The sequence below is a fragment of the Uranotaenia lowii genome, chromosome 1 (genome assembly GCF_029784155.1).
Source record: "Uranotaenia lowii strain MFRU-FL chromosome 1, ASM2978415v1, whole genome shotgun sequence".
Lineage (NCBI taxonomy): Eukaryota > Metazoa > Arthropoda > Insecta > Diptera > Culicidae > Uranotaenia > Uranotaenia lowii.
Genome location: NC_073691.1, coordinates 66996630 through 67013266, shown reverse-complemented (window position 1 = coordinate 67013266; position 16637 = coordinate 66996630). Strand labels below are relative to the sequence as shown.

At 35.2% G+C, this 16637-nt stretch overlaps 1 protein-coding gene and 1 long non-coding RNA gene across 3 annotated transcripts in view; one reads left to right on the top strand and one right to left on the bottom strand.

Moving 5' to 3' along the window:
* Positions 1-2004: 2004 nt before the first annotated feature.
* The window catches only part of LOC129744476 (serine/threonine-protein kinase D1), a 42162-nt gene continuing 27529 nt past the window's right edge, over positions 2005-16637 (top strand). For both annotated transcript variants that reach the window (XM_055737121.1, XM_055737041.1), the window contains exons 1-2: positions 2005-2214; positions 8036-8539. The gene's annotated coding sequence lies outside the window, so the exon portion shown is untranslated. The remainder of the gene's footprint in view (positions 2215-8035; positions 8540-16637) is intronic.
* LOC129744589 (uncharacterized) lies at positions 12863-14816 on the bottom strand. The gene is made up of 4 exons (XR_008736959.1): positions 14557-14816; positions 14092-14488; positions 13736-13832; positions 12863-13277 (listed from the first exon to the last, which is right to left on the bottom strand). It is a non-coding gene; the product is annotated as an uncharacterized LOC129744589 (long non-coding RNA).

The window sequence follows — 16637 nt, the reverse complement described above, 5'->3', positions numbered from 1 at the left end:
TGAAGTGAAAATTCAAGTTTTGTGTAGTTTGGATCTTGCTATGATTATTTTACGAAGCTTTTCAAATACAATATTTGCAAGCCTCCAGTTTTCTAAAGAAAACGGCTCTATCCCTAAAGGTAGATTTTCGGCAAAAAAAAAAACTTTTTGTAAATATATATAAGATCACAATATCCTACCTTTAAGAAATCTACAATGGTCGGTGTCGTAAAATTTCTGAATTGGTGTAACTATAATGCAATTGTAAAGTCCAGGAATTTTCTGACAGAAGACGATAGCCGGGTATCAACTTTACTCGTAATAATTGAAAGTCGCCTCTGCAGCTTTGAGTCGCTCTGCTCCTTCATGCTCAGCGTGTGTAGCCGTTTCTCAAAATAGTTATATTTTTTTAACGTTAAAAATTGTTAATTTTTGTGTACAAATCATTGAATGAAAAGTAATATTCGAAACTATAGTGCTCCCAACCCCAACCTCAACAAGCACGTGGTCAAACGAAGAGAGCGCAGCACTCAATGCATCTGGAACATTTAGGCGTTCGGCGCATGCACGTGTTCCACAGATTTCATGTGGAGTGAGAGCCTACATAAAGGCGCCTGAAAAAGGAAGAACACTAAACGCGAACATAATTTATCATTTGAGGTCCCTGGAGCTGTATTAGTCTGTGGTATAAGTTCAATAATAAATACGATTTATCTTACATCAGGGCAATTCAGTAGATTTTAAAGAACATTAAATTTTTATAAAAATCAATACAATTCAAGCGTGAACTATAAATCCTGAAAAGTCAGGATACCTGCCACCACTTGCATCAGGAAAACCTTTTTTAAATAAAGACTAGTTTTGACTAAAAAACAACTTTACATTCCCATCCCATCAAATTAATTTTCGCTGTATTTTTTTTTTAATTTAAATTTACATTTCAAAGGAACCACTATTTATCTTAGTGTTTCCGACCTACGATTGTTTATTTTCGATTTTGTTCAGTGTGTTACACTGAAAGTTCCACGAAGTTACAAACCACTTTTCGAAGTTTCAAATCAGCACCAACATGAGAAAAGGGTATAAAAGACAAAATAAACAAAACCCGTTTTCAGTGGATTCAAATAGCCCAATAGGAGCTCTACTTAACACAAAAACCGTTTTTAGCTTTTCAGTTTTCGTAAGATTTATAATGCAGTTTGAGCAAAGGATCTAAAAAATTTAGAGCCATAAAATGACATTATCCTCACACAGATTGTCTTTTACACCCTTTACTCCACAACAAAGCAAACGGTCTAGATGCAAAACATTAAAAGGGGAAATATGCGGAAAGCTATTCACTCACTCCTGTAGCGAGAACCATAAGCCTTTGTCAAAAAAAAGGAGAAATTTTATCTCCATCCCACTCACACATATGAGACATACAGTACAAAGCAAAGGGTGTAAAAAACAATTAGACGAATTTCATACTCCAGCTAGGGTCTATAAACAATTGCGAGCTATTTTTCCATGATAATACCGTCGCATCGATAAAAACATATTTAGAATGATCCTACGCATCGTTTTGACTATATAGACTTGAAAGATTCCTCGTGAATTTTAATTAGCGATTAAAAAAAGATTGAAAAATTTTCAAACGCGTTTTTCTCGAAACGTCATAAATGAACATAGACCCTTTTCTCGTGTTGGTGCTGAAATAACTTTTTTCGAAGAAAAAATGTATGTGTTCAAACCACTGAAAACAAATTTATAATTCAATTTACATCCATTGGGTTACATCCGTTCCTGCTTCTGGTTATTTGCAAATTTATACCTAAAAATAATCGAATAATTTGAAATTTTTTGAAGGATTATCGACATTCAGTTCAACAAGACTACTTGATTTGTATGGACCAACCACTGCTTAATTTTGAAATGTCAAATCAACGAAAGAGACAGCTTGAGAATTGTTTTGACGACATGGCTGCCTATCTCTTTTACCCACGTAGCAGTAAATCGCCAAGCAAGAGATCGCGAAAACTGGAACTCCACGACAGACGGATTTTTTCCAGCAAAGCAGAAACACGCAAAACGGAAGCGAACGGTGAATGGATTTGCAGCACAACAAAAATCATTCTTCGGTTTCCTTTCACATTAGTTCGGGTGGTGTTTTTCTCGCACGTCCGTAAAGTGTTCAGTTTATTGATCATTAGTGGCGCGATAGTGTGTAAATCCCGTTTCAAAATGTGATAATCGGTAACTACCACGATTGACAGCTTCTGTTTTATTGATATGTAAAGTTGGTTAAAATTTTCTTCACGGATCTGAAAGCCGTGTGTTGGAATTCGCAATCCCAGGTGAAAAATCATGTAGCGCTTGGTCTGGAGCGTCGTCGTTGCGAATTGATGATTAAAATCTCGTAGGTAAATAGGTTTTTTTTTTTGTTAAATTTATTTAATCTGAATGAAAGTCATTCAATGAACGATAGTTACAACGATATTCTTGAAGGCACGTTTATTTTCAAGTACAATAGATTACACGATATTTAGTTTTAGTACATTATTCGAAATTACGGTAGCCTCAAAGTTATATAAAACTGTTGTGTAAGGTAAAGGATAGAAAAGGTTAAGTTAGATTACAAAAAAATTTATACGGTTTCTTGAAATTTCGCTCTTAAAGTAAAGTCACTGCCGAAGCCTTCTCTTGAAAATGGCCATAGATTCCGCCAATCTAGATTGAATATTGGTTTAAAAATTGAAAAAATTCTTTCAACATCGAACGGATTTCGTATAACTTCTATTAACAGAAACTATGGTAGCCTTAAGTTATATGTCACTGTTGTACAAGGTCAAGGATAGAATTGGCTGGAAAATGTTCTGTATTACAAATTAGGAGTTATCGAACATGCAATATTTAAAAATAAACATTAACAACCAATACAGAAAGTTAGATACTTCTTAAAAAAAATCAATTTATTACATTTTTCTAGCATAAAATGATAAGTAAAACAAATTTTTCTTGGCAAATATGTAAGTAAATTGACTACGTTGAAGATATCTCATATATAAAAACTTCTTTTAAAATCATGGATTTGGGAATGAAAATTATAAAAGAAAAACTTTAAATCAATATTACCAGAATCGAACAAGAAGGTAAACATTATACCTACTCGCCTGATTGTACAACATCCTTTGCTTTATAAATACGTATACTAGACCTAGCAAGTTTTTTACGTATACATTTTTAAAACCTCCCAACAAATTTTGACTGCCGAAGAAAGCAATACAAATTTTGAAATTTGTTTCATTCATTCCGGGATTAGCGCAACGAGTTTTTATTTTGCTTGGAAATTTGTATGACAAAAAAAAATTTTCATTCAAAAATCTCCAGAGATGTACTGAAAGTTCCATCAAAAATGATAAATTTCGATTTTTAACATGCTTTCTACATTTCATGTAAACAAACAAAAAAAACTTGCTTGTACCTCAGATGATATTCGATGATTAACAAAAACCGTTTTTTGCTATTTTTTTTTTCAATTCATGCATTGTTGACTGCTAATTTGAAAGCTGTTTAACCGTAGGGTGAAAATAAATAATGGCAAATTGATTTGTATAGCCCATGAGTTTGTTGATTTCTATAACCTTGGCAAAAATATTTCATGAAATTATTGAAAGCTCTGCCATTTTTAATACTTTTCATTGGATTCAGATTTTTATTTTGAAATGGTTATAACTCTGCTCTAAGTACTTGACTTTTTCTCAAATGCAGTCTTCATGAAAACATGCATCAAGTTCAACTTAAGTGCCAAATTCCAAGTACAAGTTGATCCTACACATAGGTACCTACCAAATGTATTTTAAACAACAACCCGAGCGTATAAAATGCACGGATCATTTGTACTCAGGTGCGTACATGAAAGTTTGTACACAAAGCAGCTTTCAACAGTCGAATTCAATTAAAAACCGACCAGCAATTGTTAATGTGATATTAGCAAAAATGGAGCTTAAGAATAGGCAAAACCAGTAATTAAAGACAAACTTCATTTCAAGCAAGTACGTAATACTTTCGCTGCAAATGGTGGAAACTTAAATGTACACTTTTCGGTGTTCAATGAATTCTCTATTAAGGGAACATCCATAAATGACGTAGCATTTGAGGGGGAGGGGGGGAGTTTAACTTTGTGTGACGATGTGTGACGAGAGGGGGGGGGGTAGGGGTTCAAGTAAAGCTACGTAGCTTTGATTAAATATCGAAAAAAAAAATCAAAATTGAGCAAAATTATGCCTAATTCAATCCAGTCTGAACATGTAGCTTTTGACTTCTACTGCCCGACTGTTTTTCAAGCTATAGGCGAATCTACCAAGCAAGCCTCTCTAATAAAATAAATTAAATTAAAATTAATGTTTTCAAGCGTATCAAGGAGCGTACATGCAAGAAATGCAATTTATATTTTGCTTCAAATGTTCTCCAAAAGGAGCATAGCAAAATCCACAAGGCCCCAGCCTCAGATAGAAAGATTCGTCCAAAGCGAATTGTAGGCAAAAGAGGACAAGAAGTGCTGGTCATCACTCCGGAGGACGATAGAGAGTGGGTGGAGGCAGCTGACATCGCAGATGCAATTATTCCAGCCGAACAGACGATGGAGGAAAGCTGCCCAACGATTTCATTGGAATCCCGAATAGAGATAATTTGGACCGATGCAACTGATTGAATAGGACTTACTAGCTATCCTGTTTGTTGAAAGGTAGCTTGATTTTTTTTTGACTGATATGCTTTTTTAAACTTCCATTTATAACTTCTTTCCCTTTTTTTGTTATTTTTTGTATTATTCTAAATTAAATGTCGATTTTTAAAAGTGGGGGGGGGGGGGGTTATTAAACCTACGTTATTATCTAGGGGGGGTCTATGACTTTGTGACGAAATGCTACGAGGGGGGAGGGGGGTGGTATAAAAATTCGAAAAAAAGCTACGTCATTTATGGATGTTCCCTAACCCTAATTCGCCTTGGGTGTCAATAAACAATTGGAAGTTTGCGGCTGGTAACTTTATTCGAGTGCATCCAAAAGAACACAATTTCTTCGGGGACCTTCAATGAATTTTTGAAATTTTTAATTTTACTACATTACTTTTTTCATGCACGCAAACAGCTACATCTGAATCGTCAAATATTCTGTGTTTCGTATTTTGTTAATCTAAAGATGTAACAATGTACCAAATTACGTTAACTTTTAAATCCTCTTTTAAAAATTTAACTGGTGTGACTTAAACTATTTTGACGGTTCATTGACTGAAAAGTACGGTTTTTACACCACTTTTTAACATTTTTTGTGGTCATCGTTCCAAAAAATTTAAAAAAAAAATGTCCTCGTATAGCTTCTAACTTCAGCTTTTTAGAAACTAAGTGAATTTTTTAAGCATTCTATGGCTGATCTACAGTCTTTTTCCGAAGCATGTTTTTTGGATTTTTAACATTTTTTTTTTAATAACAAAAAGTTGAAATGTTGTAGGTGAATAATGTGTGAGAAACATATTTACATTACGAGGTTTCCAAAACTACAAATTTTGTAAAAATCTGTTGGGAAACAAGAGAGATATATTGGAAAGAGATATATTTGGAGTGTCAAATTGTTACTCCAGGGACTGTAACGGTTAAAAATTTCAGAGATGGATGAGATCATTGTCTAAGAAAATTTTGGAAACTATGGCCATGCTATAGAAATTTCCTGAAAACACCTTAAACACCGGCGGAACAAATCGTGGGCTGGAAAAAAATTGACAAAAATATTATAGCAGTCTGTCTCGATTCACCCCATTTTACGGTGCTTAACTCTTCATTCAATAACGTTTGACGTTTTCATGACAAAACTAACCAATTTAAAACATGTGTACATAAATTTGATAGAAAATTTGCAAAAATATGCAAATGCAAGTATGCAAAAAAATGTTAATGGATGGATGCCGACTTATTAAAAGGTGTGATAATACAAACTTAGATCGCCGCGACGATTACGGCCCCCCTCTTACTAACACCACATAAAAGTGAAAGTGAATACTCGGCAAAAAAAAACTTTATGAGTTAAATGCCTTAATAAAGCTACTTGTAAAAAAAACAAACTTAGATCGTTTACCTATATGAATTTTATAAAACTTATTTTGAAAATACTGTTACTTTTTCAAAATGATTGCAAATTTTGTTTTATTAATTTACGTATGAAGACCTTTGAGCACAATCCTATTTTCAGGTCAAGGAGTTTGAATCAGTAAAATTTAAAAAAAAACTTTCCGAATTTCTTCCCAAATAAAGTGAATCTATCTAAAAAAATAATATATGTTATTGTAAGAATGAATGACAGTTTTGTAATGATTCTATTTCTAAGAGCAGGTCAGCCCAAAACCATTTGCTTGACAAATTGAAAGGTAGCTCATATAATATACCCATATAAGTTTTAAATTGAATTAAGGTACACCGGGGTAAGTGGGGACGCGGGGTAAGTGGGGACGGTGGCTATTAAAACAATACTGTCAACTATTTTTTAAAACTTTTAATGCAGAATGTTAAATTTACTTGTAATCTATCCAATAACTGTAAAAGAGGTACGGTTCCGACTATAACGGATGTTTACGGTGACTTTTCGTTAATTTTCTATTTTTAACTACAATGTGGAGTTGATGTGCATCTTTTTCAATCAAAAATTCTCGTAAACTAGCTGGCTCTTGATGAAAAACTCTACATTGAAACAATCCTTACATTAGAAACAACCAGTTAGGAAAAGAAACGACGATTAAAAATTAAGAAAAAAGAGTTTATTTTCAAAATTCTAAAATGTTGTCTCCAAACCCTACCTGGGGTAAGTGGGGACGGCTTTATAAATACTTGATGTTTAGATATTTTTTCAATTTTCTCTCCTTCATTCAATACATTTTAGCTTTATTTAGCATTTGGATCATGAAAACTTGGGAAAAGTACTTGTGTTTTCTGGAATAAGCATATATTTTTGATAAAGTCGGATCTCGTGTGTTGCAAGATAAATTACACACAACACAATTATCCCTACCATGAACTTTTTTCAAAACTTTGGATGGTTCGAGCAATAAAGTAACGTATTCAACCAAGAAAACACAAATTTGTTGAAAATTTCCTGAAAAATCAAAGGGAAAATCTACCGTCCCCACTTACCCCATAAAGCGGGGTAAGTGAAGACACCAGCATTCCATAACAATTCACGTGATAACTTTTTTCGCTTTTCGTCTATCAAGCTCATCTCTTCAGAATTTGTAAACAACATGTTCTGCATCACATTGAATGCGATTTTATCAAAATTGATCCACTGCTGATTTTTTAATGATTTTTTAAAGTTGAACTATATGAAAAACCGTCCCCACTAACCCCGGTGTACCTTAAACATTTTGTGCATTAATCTAAGAAACGCGTAGGGAGGCCTCCTTCGTCTAAAAATCTTTTCGACGATTAACTTATATTGGATTCTAACAAGACCGTGCTCTTATCGCATCAGAAATCGGCCCTCCAGACCTTGCGCACTAGCTGAGATTGTTGGGGACCGCTCCCAAAATTTGCTGGATGCTGTTAGCTAGTGCCAACTTACTTGGGTAGTAAATGGGGGAGTGAAATTTCTTTTGTCACAGACACAGTCAAAACCAACCAAGGTGCTGCTGCATGAGTCTTCTACCACGATTGTCATTGAAAGAAAGCGATGGCGTTGACTCGGTGCTTCGGAACAACCCTGCAGCAGTGGCCAGTTTGTGTTATTGTAGAAGGAAAAGATTCCACAGAGTGTGACGAGTAGAATACAGTCTTTCGCACAACCAGGACAAACTTTCCATAATGGTGAAAATTTTTGATTAGCACCCCTCCCTAGTGTGGATTGATTCGAAGAAAGGCCATCCACTTGTGGATGCCCTCTATAAAAGAGCAAATAAGAAGTTACCTCCGCTCCTTAGGTGTCTCCAAATCATTCCCCTCAGTGAGAAAATAGTGTCGTGTTGAATACAGAAGTCTACAGGATCACATGGGTTAAAATATTAAAAGTAAATGATTTTCCTATTCCCCAAACAGATGAATCTCATTTGATTATCCTGGTATGAACCATTACATGTGATAATCGGATCCCTTTCGTTGAGGTCTACGACAGTACCTTTCCCCCATTTAGTGAGTGAGTGTAACCCTTGCCCCCCAAATAACCACCTTGGACTTCACTTTGAATGTATGGAAGAAGAAAGCCAGCAACAACTGGCTCTGGCTTGAAGAGAAAAGAAAGTGAAGGAATCCAGTGTAAATAGCCCGGTAAGAGCGTGAAAAGAAAGAAGAAAAAAAACGAGGGCAAGGCAAACAGCTCCCTCAACTGGAAAGAAGAAAGTCCATTCGGTATTCGGCGGGTCTCGACTTATACGTTGGTTCGCGGGTGTTCTATTTTTTTATTTTGTTGCGGCAAAATCGTGAAAGGTTTACCTGTATCCCTAAACCGCGCGGGCCCGCACACCAACAACTATCCGGGAGCACTCCAAACCGGAGAGAAGCAGAAAGTAGCTAGCCGCTTGCCGTTAGCCAGTTCATCTACAGGTGAGTAAGAGGTTTCATTGTTGTTGTTTGTTGGTTGCTCGGTAGGTTGTTGTCTGGTTGTAGTGTTGAATCTATATATATAAAAAGCAATTATCTGTATGTTTGTTTGTTTGTTTGTTTGTCCTCTATAGACTCAGCCGTCTTAAGAGCTAGAGATCTGAAATTTGGCATGGATGCTCATTAGGACCAGGAATGATGAAAAATGTTTTTAGATTTTTGGACGACCCCTTCTGAAGGGGGTCGTCCATACAAGACAAATATTGTTTTCACGTTATTGACGTTATTTTCCGTCGGATTGTGATGAAAATTTGCACATGAGTGTTTTGAGAGACGAGCAATCGATTACAGTTATCAAATTTAGGGTCAGGGGTCGGCCAAAGGGGTCGTCCATATCCATTGATTAATGTTTTTGCGATATTGGCGTTATTATACACCGGATTATGATGAAAATTTGCACATGAGTGTTTTGAGGGACGAGCAATCGATTACAGTTATCAAATTTAGAGTCAGGGGTCGGCCAAAGGGGTCGTCCATATCCACTGATTAATGTTTTTGCGATATTGGCGTTATTATACATCGCATTGTGATGAAAATTTGCACATGAGTGTTTTGAGAGACGAGCAATCGATTACAGTTATCAAATTTAGGGTTAGGGGTCGGCCAAAGGGGTCGTCCATATCCACTGATTAATGTTTTTGCGATATTGGCTTTATTTTACACTAGCTGATCCCGTACGAACTTCGTTTCGCTTTAAATCATTGGTACGTCAAAATGAGTTTAGAAAATGAATTCTAAACATTCTTTCGACAATTTTGGGGAAAAAATTCAACAGTGTTTAAAGTCGCTACTGTTACTATTACTTGAAATTCAAATTAAACGGTTGATTGGCTTTTTATTAAAATTTATGTGAGAGTGTTTTCTTCTCGATCGGTTGCAAAATCTAGACATTATGGCAGAAACATGTACTATTTGTTTATGTGCACGACTCTTTTGCTTGACCTTCACACATAAATTGGTATCAATTAACTGCCTCCAACAAAATTATTGCACAAAACACTGAACTTTCAATGAAACCCTCTTTTTCTGTCCCATGGCCCGAAATTCGATAATTGAAACCAATTTTACGTTCCTCAAAACTCCCTTTTGCCATGGACGGCCTTTTTTTGTTCACGATTCAAAACTTGACACCTGAAATCAATAATCTTTTCTGTTAACCTCCCATGTGTCAATTTTCATTACAATTCTATGCTCAATCAAGAGAATATCGTAAAATCAGTGAACAGATAATAACCCCTTTTGCCGACCCCTGAGTCAAGACTTGAAACCTGAAAGCAAAAGAACGTCCCTCAAAACTCCTATGCGGAAATTTTCATCTCAATCCAATGTAGAATAACGTCAAAATCGCAAAAACATTAAAGTTGGGTATGGACGACTCCTTCAGCCAACTTCTGATTCGCAATTCGAAACTTGAAATCGATTGCTGGTCCCTCAAAACACTCATGTGCAAATTTTCATCACAATACGATCTATAATAACGCCAATATTGTAAAAACATTAATCAGTGGATATGGACGACCCCTTTGGCCGACCCCTGACGCTAAATTTGATAACTGTAACTGATTGTTCGTCTCTCAAAACACTCATGTGCAAATTTTCATCACACTCCGCTGTATAAAAACGCCAATATCGCAAAAACATTAATCAGTGGATATGGACGACCCCTTTGGCCGACCCCTAACCCTAAATTTGATAACTGTAACTGATTGTTCGTCTCTCAAAACACTCATGTGCAAATTTTCATCACAATCCGGTGTATAATAACGCCAATATCGCAAAAACATTAATCAGTGGATATGGACGACCCCTTTGGCCGACCCCTAACCCTAAATTTGATAACTGTAATCGATTGCTCGTCTCTCAAAACACTCATGTGCAAATTTTCATCACAATGCAATGTAAAATAAAGCCAATATCGCAAAAACATTAATCAGTGGATATGGACGACCCCTTTGGCCGACCCCTAACCCTAAATTTGATAACTGTAATCGATTGCTCGTCTCTCAAAACACTCATGTGCAAATTTTCATCACAATGCGATGTATAATAACGCCAATATCGCAAAAACATTAATCAGTGGATATGGACGACCCCTTTGGCCGACCCCTGACTCTAAATTTGATAACTGTAATCGATTGCTCGTCCCTCAAAACACTCATGTGCAAATTTTCATCATAATCCGGTGTATAATAACGCCAATATCGCAAAAACATTAATCAATGGATATGGACGACCCCTTTGGCCGACCCCTGACCCTAAATTTGATAACTGTAATCGATTGCTCGTCTCTCAAAACACTCATGTGCAAATTTTCATCACAATCCGACGGAAAATAACGTCAATAACGTGAAAACAATATTTGTCTTGTATGGACGACCCCCTTCAGAAGGGGTCGTCCAAAAATATAAAAACATTTTTCATCATTCCTGGTCCTAATGAGCATCCATGCCAAATTTCAGATCTCTAGCTCTTAAGACGGCTGAGTCTATAGAGGACAAACAAACAAACAAACAAACAAACAAACATACAGATAATTGCTTTTTATATATATAGATTGCATTGTGATGAAAATTTGCACATGAGTGTTTTGAGAGACGAGCAATCGATTACAGTTATCAAATTTAGGGTTAGGGGTCGGCCAAAGGGGTCGTCCATATCCACTGATTAATGTTTTTGCGATATTGGCGTTATTATACACCGGATTGTGATGAAAATTTGCACATGAGTGTTTTGAGAGACGAACAATCAGTTACAGTTATCAAATTTAGGGTTAGGGGTCGGCCAAAGGGGTCGTCCATATCCACTGATTAATGTTTTTGCGATATTGGCGTTTTTATACAGCGGAGTGTGATGAAAATTTGCACATGAGTGTTTTGAGAGACGAACAATCAGTTACAGTTATCAAATTTAGCGTCAGGGGTCGGCCAAAGGGGTCGTCCATATCCACTGATTAATGTTTTTACAATATTGGCGTTATTATAGATCGTATTGTGATGAAAATTTGCACATGAGTGTTTTGAGGGACCAGCAATCGATTTCAAGTTTCGAATTGCGAATCAGAAGTTGGCTGAAGGAGTCGTCCATACCCAACTTTAATGTTTTTGCGATTTTGACGTTATTCTACATTGGATTGAGATGAAAATTTCCGCATAGGAGTTTTGAGGGACGTTCTTTTGCTTTCAGGTTTCAAATCTTGACTCAGGGGTCGGCAAAAGGGGTTATTATCTGTTCACTGATTTTACGATATTCTCTTGATTGAGCATAGAATTGTAATGAAAATTGACACATGGGAGGTTAACAGAAAAGATTATTGATTTCAGGTGTCAAGTTTTGAATCGTGAACAAAAAAAGGCCGTCCATGGCAAAAGGGAGTTTTGAGGAACGTAAAATTGGTTTCAATTATCGAATTTCGGGCCATGGGACAGAAAAAGAGGGTTTCATTGAAAGTTCAGTGTTTTGTGCAATAATTTTGTTGGAGGCAGTTAATTGATACCAATTTATGTGTGAAGGTCAAGCAAAAGAGTCGTGCACATAAACAAATAGTACATGTTTCTGCCATAATGTCTAGATTTTGCAACCGATCGAGAAGAAAACACTCTCACATAAATTTTAATAAAAAGCCAATCAACCGTTTAATTTGAATTTCAAGTAATAGTAACAGTAGCGACTTTAAACACTGTTGAATTTTTTCCCCAAAATTGTCGAAAGAATGTTTAGAATTCATTTTCTAAACTCATTTTGACGTACCAATGATTTAAAGCGAAACGAAGTTCGTACGGGATCAGCTAGTATTAAATATACACAAGCAGTACCTACCCATGGGGAAAGAGAATGCACCCGCATAAATCAGTATTATACAGTGACTATTCCCATTATCTTCTTCCCATGACACCCAAAAGATTTCTTCTATAGTTTTGGATTATTAATGTAGGATAAGGCTTATCATTTTTCTATGAAATGGAATCGTTTGGACGCACTGTACGATACAGTGAACGGGTCGTTAAGTAGAGTAACCATTCATTTTTTTTTGCTTTTTTCTACTCGCTCTGAGCGAGTTGTATCATACGTGGAATCTTCCCTCTATGATTTTCGTATAAAAAAAAGAACGATACAACATATGGTGTAGTTTTGATAAAACTATTAAAATAAAAATAATTGAAATAAAAACATGTATTGCTGTTTCCGATTCATGTGATATTTTATTTATTCAAAGTTTTTATTCACTCTTACAATTTTTACAATGTCTTTCCAAACGTTCGAAAGCGAGCTTTTTGCATTTCTTCTTTTCATTTCCCTTGTCCTTAAATTTAGATTATTCTTACTTACAAAGTTCTTATTGATTCTGTATAAATTTGTAAAAGTACCCAAGAGTTAAAAAAAAACGCGCCTCAAAGTTGAAGGAGTGCTCGATTAAACAATTTAAATCCAAGCAAGTTAAAAATCAGTTCAAAAAGTATTAAAAAAGGAATTTTTACTACATTTTTAAGAAATGGAGAATCTTTTAAAAATGCTTATCTAGCTTAATTGTTGAAATTGGCACTTGCATCTCTTCTTATCCTTATTTGGGGCTTTTTCTCTCCAGACACTTTTATCCTTAATTTATTGCTGGATGTATTTTTTTGTCAATTGCTCTGGAAGGTGTGAAAACAGCATCAGTTTTCGGAATCCGTGCGTTCGGAATCTGGAAGAAAGAAAAGCACGAATAAAATATTTATTATCGATATTGCCAATCGAATTTCAACTAAAATATCTATCGTTGTTACATAAACCTTATGTCACTATGAGCATCGTATGTTTAGGACCAGTTGTGAAACATAATTGATAAAAACTATTAATTAGAATAAACATATTGCCATGGTATTTTGTACCAATTAGATTCGTCCTCATTACTACTAATGAGCTTTATGAGTTATTTTGGTCAAGTAAAATTCACATAATTGTTTTTGTTCAAATCAAAACTAATTTTAACTATTCTACAGCTTTTAATGATGATTCCATCATTTGTGTAATTCAAAGACTTTTTCCATCAGTCAGTTCAGGAAGAATTGAATTAAACAGAAATACATTAAAAATTAATAAGATTAATTATTTCGATGAACCTTATATACGGGCTTCTAGAGATTAAAAAAGATCGCTTACCACGCTCACGATGAACATTATGCTGGTGGCTGGTCCTAGTTTCCTTTCTTCGAAGTTAGAGGCTTCAAAAGTTTGCAGACACAGTGTAGCACACGATCTAAAAAATTATCGACAAAGATTAACGAAAAACTCTAGATTCCGGTATTGAAGTGATTTTACATTTTTTTTCCAATTTCAGTCTGCGATTCAATTGAATTTAAATGATTTATAATCGATTCTCCGATTTCCGAATTAAATTTCCTATTTCATTTTAAAATTTAGATTTGATATTCACGTTAAAAATTGAAAATTTCATTTCGAATTTGATTAGAATTCCGATTCACAACTTCATATAAAACAATAAAGATAATTTTTACCTTTTTGGGTGTTCGAATACCGATTTTTTTGGTGTTTACAACATCCGCTAAGGGTGAAACCAGGAGACAACATGCAGCACCAGGTTCCTTGTAAGATGAACTGCTCTTGCAACGTCGTATCTGGTAAGAACGGTACATGTTGTAATTGGGGAAGTGCTCGCTGGAAGGTTTGGAATTTCAGCTCGATGTGTGGACGATTGTTCCACGTTACTTCTGCAGTGCTGTTACTCTCCAAGCTTTTCAATCGGCTTAAGCGTATTTCAGCTTTCATGATTCCAACTGATGAGGGTTAAGCGATGTTCTCCTTCTTCTAAAACGGAGGCTGAAGATCCGGATGAATTTTTTCTGTCGCCTTTCCGCTATTTGTGCTCCTACCTGCCCCGCCTTTCGCCACTTCCTGAAAAATAGAATTAGTTTTGATTGAGCTCAATTTAAGCTGAAAGCAATAAATAATAAAACACTCACCACCAGAAGCAGCGTCATCGTTTCCCGTTAATTCTTGGCTTTATATAATTTCCCAGCCAGAAAACTATCGCGATCGCAATTCTCACCGATGTGGAGTCAGCCATTTTTTACTTTTGTTTTCGAATGATGCAATCCCAGTAAAGACACAAACTGATTCCGCACGAATTCGTTTTAGATCACAAACTGTATCGTCCAGCAAAAGTTATATTATCATTTCTAGCGGTGACGCACCAAGAATCGAAATTTGGTGAAAGAGTAGATTATTTAAGGACGATAAAACGTATAGTCACTATTATGGTAATCAGTACTGAATGATATTGACGATTCGATATATGGTATTTGATTATGCGGGCAGGCTGCCCAGCACATGGGTAGGTTCGCAAATTACGTTAAAAATGACGATCGTTATAAGTAAGGGCAATCCATGGGCACTAATGCGTTGAATGTAAAAAATACTCGAAAAGTGCGCTTTTGCTTTACGTACTTTTCGGACAGACCTTTTCCCCATTTGTATGTGATGACGTTATTATTCAATTGCTCGAAAGCTTAAGTGATTTTCAATAGTCTTAAGAATTATGTTTTACGAGGAGACGATCAATTATTGATTTTAAACTGATTAAACAGAGATCAGGTCTAACCCCTGTTTAAATACATCTCAAGACTTCAAACTTAGAAAAAGGTTGGAAATTCCAGATTTCGAACCTTATTGATGATTTGAAATTTAGTGATCACATACAAAACTGAAGGTTTTACTACGCACGGGGTAAGATGGTCCTCAGTTGTTATTCTTTGTTCGGTTGATATTTCTTTTCAATTAAAAAGTGGTCATTTCAATATATAAGACTTTTAGCGTTCAGTGTGGGTGCCTCTGTTAATCAGGAGAAGTGGTTTAAAAAAAGTGGGTTCTAAATAAGCTTTTCCGTTGTCTATTAGGGTGGCCCTAAGCTATATGGATGCTTTTAAAAGACAAAATTTTACTGCTCCCACCCCCTCCGTTTATCAAGATAACAAACAGTGCAAAATTTCACTTTGCTACTCTGAGGCGATCCTCAAACGCCTTGAAGTTGAAAAATTTATGAAAAAAAATAGTGAAAATATTCATTGAAAAAATGATAATTTGTTCTGGCATCACTGTAAAAATTTACAAACTTAATTTTAATGAAGATTTTAAGCCCCGGAACAACTTTTTAGAAGACAACAGTTAGTTTTTGACTGATCTAATAAAGTTTATATTTTCCTATAAATTTTGTGTGGGGATATATGAGAAATAAAAAATAAAACAGAAGTGCCTGTAACTTTTCTCGTTTAATCGAAAAAACTTTCGCCAGAACTTAAAATCTTGAAAATGGGATATTTTGAAATGTTTAAAAGTGTTTCCGAGAAAGTTAGAGTGATTTAAGCACAGATTTTAATAAGAATTGTCTCTTAGTTCTTTAAATTTCGAAAAAAATGCATAGTCAATGAAGTAATCTTTACCGATGGGCACATTTTTATGATTGATACAAGACGGAAAGAAAAGGAACCTCTTTGAAATGCCTTTTTTTATATTTTAACTACAAACTGCGCACTGTTTTTCTCGTGCATCTTTTGTAAGGATTCTATCTATTTTTTTCTGAATAAATTTCAAACCTTTTTCTATTATGCTGCTTATAATTATCTTACACAATTATGTTTTGTCATTCATGTATCCGTTTTCCTTTTTTAACCCTCATCCGCATTAGAGTGTCATTTTGACACCATTACAAGTTTGAAGGCTTGTAACTTTTTTCAGAAGCTTCAAAATACAAAAATTTCTTCGGGGACCCCAAATGATTTCAAAAGTTCTTGAATACTGTATCTTTACTTTTTTTTATGGACGAACCCTGGGAGACTGGACAAAAAAAACTCCTTTTTCCGACTTAGAGTGTCAATTTGACACTCCAAAAGTAAAATCTATATAAGTCGTTTGATTTATTATTAACTTCATATAAAACTTATATCAATAGAAACCTTATAATGTCAGTAAAATATGTTTAGAACATTACATATAGCTAAAGCTACTAGTTTTCTCGTTATTCAGCATGAATGAAAAAAAAATCAGA